General features: G+C 33.8%; 1 pseudogene across 1 annotated transcript; it reads right to left on the bottom strand.

Annotated features, from left to right (window-relative positions):
* Nucleotides 1-4,480: 4,480 nt before the first annotated feature.
* LOC149578124 (putative sugar phosphate/phosphate translocator At4g32390 pseudogene) lies at nucleotides 4,481-5,981 on the bottom strand (annotated as a pseudogene). Its single transcript, XR_016364220.1, has one exon. The product of XR_016364220.1 is annotated as a putative sugar phosphate/phosphate translocator At4g32390 pseudogene (transcript).
* Between the last annotated feature and the right edge of the window lie 397 nt (nucleotides 5,982-6,378).

The following is a 6,378-nucleotide window of genomic DNA, read 5'->3' as shown; positions in this document are numbered from 1 at the left end:
TCATCTCTTCCTCCTATCTCTTAACCAAGTCTCTTCTCTCTCTCCTCTCATTCACACAACGTCTATATGATTTTATTCTTCTTCCCCCACCCTTCCAAGTTCATCTCTATTCTTACTCACAAGTTCATCTCTATTCTTACTCACTACAAACTATCCAAACTTAACGTAGGTTTGGAGTCACAAGCTCAATAATGAAAAGGCAAAGCAAGGCCTTAGAAGGTAATCCCTTCTTATCCTCTAACTCTTTCTACTCCTCTTTCAACTCTCTCTCTATCTCTAACCTCTTTCACTTTTTACTTTTCGCAAGAACTATGACGCATTGCGTCTCTTGTTTAGAATGCACTCAAACTAATTGTAGAAAATGAGGTGAAAACATAAGTCCCCACCTATATAGGCGGGACTAACAAGGATTTAAACACTCATAAATCCACTATCCTTTTCACTAGGATAAATAGATCATAAAGGACGATATACACAAACTATAATAATTCAATAAAAAAACATCTCATTGCAACCTGAAGTCATTTTAAAACTAGAACATATTAAAATTGGGAATAATGTGTGTTTATTGTTCTAAACATACAAATCAAGAATAATTTGTAGTCCCTTTTAATTTCATGGGGGAGATGGGTGTTCTGGTAAAATGTTTTCTTTTTTGAAGGTTGATGTGATTGGATGTGATAAGACAAGATATGATATAAGAGCTAGGTATAAAACTAATAAATTCAAAAAAATCAACAATATTGGAAAGATACATTATTGTAATTTGATTCCAAGGCCTATTTTGAAAATGCTACAAAGAAAGGAAGCCAAATTTCAAATCTAGGCTTCAAAATGTTGATTTAGAGAGTGAAACACCCTCAACTAAAGGCTTCTTTGTTAGCTTTGATGTACGAATTTTGGATCAAGGTGCTCTATACATTGTTCTCTCAAAATTTCAGCAAAAAGGCTTTGGTCACTGAAACAATGCTTCCTTGACTATGGCCTTTCACTTGTTTAGAATCTAGATATGCATGTCTCAATCTATTCTCTATGAATTTATTAACTCTCTATGAATCTACATAGAAAAGAAAAGTCAAAAGAGGGAGATCCTAAGGGAGGCGTATAATTGGAAGAATAAAATTTATTTTACAAAATCTAAAGAATATAAATAATAAATATATTAAAATAAATGATTCAAAATTTACATGATAATCTAGTGATACTAGTTGAAGTTTGATGTAGATATTTTGTGATAGATGTATTTAGATGATTTTTTAGCCTATACAAATTTTAATGATATTTGATGAATACTTTTAAAATTAAGATTTTATTACCTATCATTATGGGTGGCTTTTACAATTGGGTAAGAATTTGACTTATGCAAGGATAAAGCTAATTTGTATACAAAAGGATCTACCCTCTAGACAACTTTAAAAGTTCACTTTACGCTCAAGAACTTTTGTGTTTATCTCCATCCAAAAACTTAGTTGTATGGTTGGGTATTCGCATGTGAGAGGATAATTACTTCATTTCCCTGTAGAGATACCCAAGTCAACGACTTAGAAAATGATGAGAAAACAATCAAACACACAATAAATGCTCCAAATGATGATGCAAGCATAAATGTACTAAAATACTTTGAATTCAATGCTTGTAAATATAAACTACAAGAGTTAGAATTGAGCCATTTCACATGGACAATGTCTAGAAAACAACAACAAAGTAAAACAGAACACTCCTATTTTTTTAAACCTATTTTATATATTTTATGTTTTAGTTTGCTCCATAGCGACCACCATTTACAAATATTTTTGTATATAAAAGTCAAGTGGAGAAAGATAACATTGACCCCAAATTTGAATCTAATTTTTAATATATTCAAGGGTCATTTTCACAACTGTACTTATTGACCTTAATCATTATTCAATGATAGTTCTCATAAATAGACTAAAATGGTTGAATGATGGATCTAATAGAATGCATACACAAACCTCAAATATTATATCAATTTTTTTTTTTAAATATTTTTTATTACATAAAAAATAATTTAACATAAATAAATCCAAAATGATACAAGTTTCACAATAGAAAACAGGCATAAGCATTTCAATGCCTGACATAGAAATCTTCATCTAGCCCAAGTGAAAATCCATCTAATCACATAAACCCCTGAAATTTGCACGTTAAGAAAATCAACCAAAAGCCATCCTCAACAAAGTTGCAATCTTACACCCCATGAAGTTCCTGTTAATAGTTGATTTCCAACATTCCATGGCTGGTAATACTAACATCACCTAAATTGGCTGCATATTTGAATAACTCTTAGCTTTCCATCATTCAAAATCACTATTTTCCAATTCACAAAAATAATATTTTATAAAAGGAAATAGCATCCCATCAATTAGTGTTATTTAAGAATTCCTTAATGATAGAATGAAGTTTGCAATAGCCTGCCCTGCTACTGAACTCCCCTGCAAGATTATTTACTAGAATGCAATGTTTAGGCCATTTATTTCGACAGCAAAAAGAATCCACGTATCCCATCTTTTACCAATAATATGCAGAGGCTTTAACTCTGCTTCAGTTTAAAATATATTCTTTTTGCTCCTGAAGTTTAATGCCGAGGCCTCGTGGTGAGCATCAAGATCTAATTTAAGATCATGAAGTTTCATAAAAGGGAAAAAAATTTGCTGAAATTATTAGAATCTTTTCTTGAGGAATAACAATTTCTACAGTTTACTGTTGCAGATTTGGGAAGGTAGAAACAGCTGGGGCTTAGAAATTGTCCCACTTGTTCAAACTTTTTTTATTGTCATTAGTCAATTATAAGAAACTTTTCAAAGTTTCACCAATTTATTTTAATTATTCTACGTTTATCCACTCTCTTGAATTAGATGTGTTATATTATAAAATTTATAAACAAATGTAAAATAAATCACCAAGTCCAGAATGCTAACACAAAGTAGTTTTCTATAGAGGTGGCTATCCACCCTACAAAATGTACTTTTGAAAATGTGAACACCACAATAAAATTTCATGAAAATTGAGTATATTATTTTCATGATCTGCACCCCAGTATTGTAAATCCAAAGAACAATCTGCAAACAACACTATAATTTCAATATTTGTAAATATTTTCGTGGAAAACTTTTCTATGTTTTAATACATTGAACTTAACCAGCACTATTTTCCATGTACACTGAAAATGTTAATGAAGTAGTGCCTCAATCCAATTTTGTGCTTCCATAGTTCTTGTCCGAAACAGAAGTCTTTTACACCTCCACAGATGGGAAGTTTTCAAGTAATTCATTGAAGAGAGATCTTAAGTAAACACTGGATTGTTCTTGTATCCTTGGCTATAAAATTCAAATCGAGAATGACAGTCAGTATATTCAGCATCATCAGCTGTTCAACGCGAAATTTTCTGCTTTTTATCATATTGCAAGAGAATTCTGTCCCTGTAATTGGTTGCATGTGTTGTTATGTTTGTCGTTCGCTAAAAGCTCGAGCTATCAACAAATGTCACAAACACCAGACTTACCCAGATCCACAAGAGGTGGTTAAGTCATGTTGCAAACCCTGAAAGAAGTGCTGACCACCAAGTCAACAGAATATTCCCCTCAACTAACATTCCTTTAAATCTAGTTGAATGCTTGCCTTAATTAACATGATCTTCAACTCTAAGTATACATAATGTATGAAGTTTCTTAACTGTGCTGATCAGAATAGGTATTGGAAATGTTTAAGCCTATTTCTACAGTACCCATGGCTGCAACCCTAGCAGTTTATTGGCTCCTTTAACGATACAGAAGAAAGAGTTAGGGCTGCATGTATAAGAAATCTAATTTTTTCATTGTTTCTGAGAAAAAAAGAGCGATTTTGGAAAGAGATTTGATAAAAACATAATAAAGCTCTCACAATTGCATTCCGATCCTGGGAAATCTCATTTTTTTCAAATTCATATTTAACAGCTGCTCTGAAAAAGAGAATCTAGTAATTATAGCTCACCGAATTCCATTTCAATCCCTGCCCTGAAGGAGCCCATATAGAAGCATCTTAAGATCCCATGCAAAAGGCTCGATTTTTTTTTTGGGGGGGGGGGCAATGGAAATCTCTGTTATTGCACACTAAAATTTTGCGGCTCTTATAAACAAGAGCACGTGTTCATTAAGTTCTCATAATCCTCTGCCATCTCTGCCATGGATGTCCTTTATATAAACAAATACCTGAACACTACATTGTAAACCCTAAATTTTAGTGAAATTGGAAAAAAAAATTCAGATAATTTTCAGATTCAGATTTTGCAGCTTCATAAACAAAGAGCACATTATAATGAATTGCAATCTCCACCGTGCAATGCCCTTATATGCGAATTGTTTTTAGTGAAACAGGATAATCTATAATTTATTTCAGATTCAAATTTTATAGCTACCCTAATCTCCAAGAGTTCACAGTTGAAATCAGCAAATGTAAAACTACCAAATGCAATACTCAATAGTTCACAGAATAAAAAATTGGGAAATACATTTTTAAACATAGATTGCTTACAAGGGATAAAGAATCCAGTTTCCCATATGGAAAACCCCAAAATTCTGGCGTTGAGGTCCGTCGATATACAGAATAAAACATGGTATTCTACCCCTGCGCTGCCGGTTCAGGATCTGATGAGCACATAAACAAACCATCCAACGGTCTCTAAACATTTCTATCGCCATGAATGCCTTCACTCTGAGCTTTAGGGCTTTCTTCCAAACCGTTTGCCTCTTTCTCTCCATCCAAAACTTTTTTCTCAGATTGCTTAGCATTCAGCAACTGCAATTTCAAATGATTGTAAAAACAAACCCCCAAAAAAGCCAAAAAATACCCCAATAAATTAACCCCTGTAACCCTATCCTTGATCACGGACCATGAAATGGCAATAAGAATCCAATCCTTCACCACACCCGCAACATTCATAGTTAGGGCAGATGTTTTACCCACAAGAAGAAACACTGCCAAGTTAAGCAAAAAGGCACAAAGACAATTGGCGGTGAAGAGCTTGATATCAAGATAAAAGGAAGAAGAGGCTACTAAAACCGGGTACTCAACTACAGCCCAAGGAATACATAAGAATACAAAACAACAAGGGGCAACATAGTACAATGTAGTAATAGGATTCAATGTAATTCCATTAGCAGTGAGAAGAATCTGAATCAAAACCAACCTTGTTGCTTCAAAAACAACAGCACCAAGCTGCAACAAGACCCCCAACAAATTGAAATGTGCCTCTCCATATGCTGCAATGCCAACCCCTACAGAAATCCCAACCATGTTGGTCATTGTTTTAGGGTTAAACGATTCCTTCTTCAACATAACCCCAATGGAATAGACGGCTACAGGCATGAGGGCCTTGAGCATCTGGATAAAGGAAACAGAAAGGTAAATGTAGGCAGAATTTGATAGCCATAGGCTCAAGCAATAGAGTGCACTAATGGGTACCACTGAAGAAACATAGATTTTCCTTGTCATGCCCACCGGCTTCACAATCTTGAAAACCCCAACCAATGCAAAGGCAATGGCAGAGCAAAAGGCCATGTGAATCATGGTGAGGCTTATAGGAAAGGGCCAATTGTACAGCTTCTTGTCCAAGATGAATTTATTGAATAAGATGACTGTAGAACTCAAGAATATCCAGAGGCCAACATAGGCATAGCTTATGAGGATTTTTCTCACAATTCCCGTCTCTGCTGCCATTTTCACAAGCACTGGTATGAACACAACAAAATCATGGATGGATGTACTTGTGTTAAGAAGCCTAAATCAACCTGTTTGTATATTGCCGATTCTGATCTCTTAAAAATTTGGGTTTTGCGTTACACAATGAAATGTCCCCACGGATCATAAGTCAATGGTTTGGAGCATCTACCCAGAAACAGGTTGGAAATGGTAAATAAGATTCTTGCACCTATCTGCCACATGTTTAATCCACCGTTTCTGAGAGGGCCTTTTATCACACATTTTGTTTTGATTACAATAGTACGAAAAGTTCCAATTTATTGCATGTCAGTCACCAAGATTAAACAAGGACGCATAGCGTCTAGTTCCTGCCAATGTATAATTTGTTATTGCATTAGTCATACAGTTAGTTCGTAAAATAATTTGAGTTAAAAAAAAATTGTATTATATTTGTATATGCAAATACAACATTGACTAATAAGCTAATACAAAATTAAAAAAATGAAATGTCATTGATACATAATGTATATTGAATTTGTTGTGGTAAAAGAAAAATATAGAAATACATTTAAATCATATGTGACCAAGAGAATGTCTACTTTGTATTAAGCAATTAATGATGAGCAAGACAAATAATAGTTTCTGAAAAATAATGTAGAGGCAGGTTTATTTTGTTTGGAT

The sequence above is a fragment of the Cupressus sempervirens genome, chromosome 1, assembly GCF_028749045.1.
Source record: "Cupressus sempervirens isolate cs-2001-9-10 chromosome 1, ASM2874904v1, whole genome shotgun sequence".
Taxonomy (NCBI): Eukaryota; Viridiplantae; Streptophyta; class Pinopsida; order Cupressales; family Cupressaceae; genus Cupressus; species Cupressus sempervirens.
This window is presented reverse-complemented; position numbering and strand designations above follow the sequence as displayed.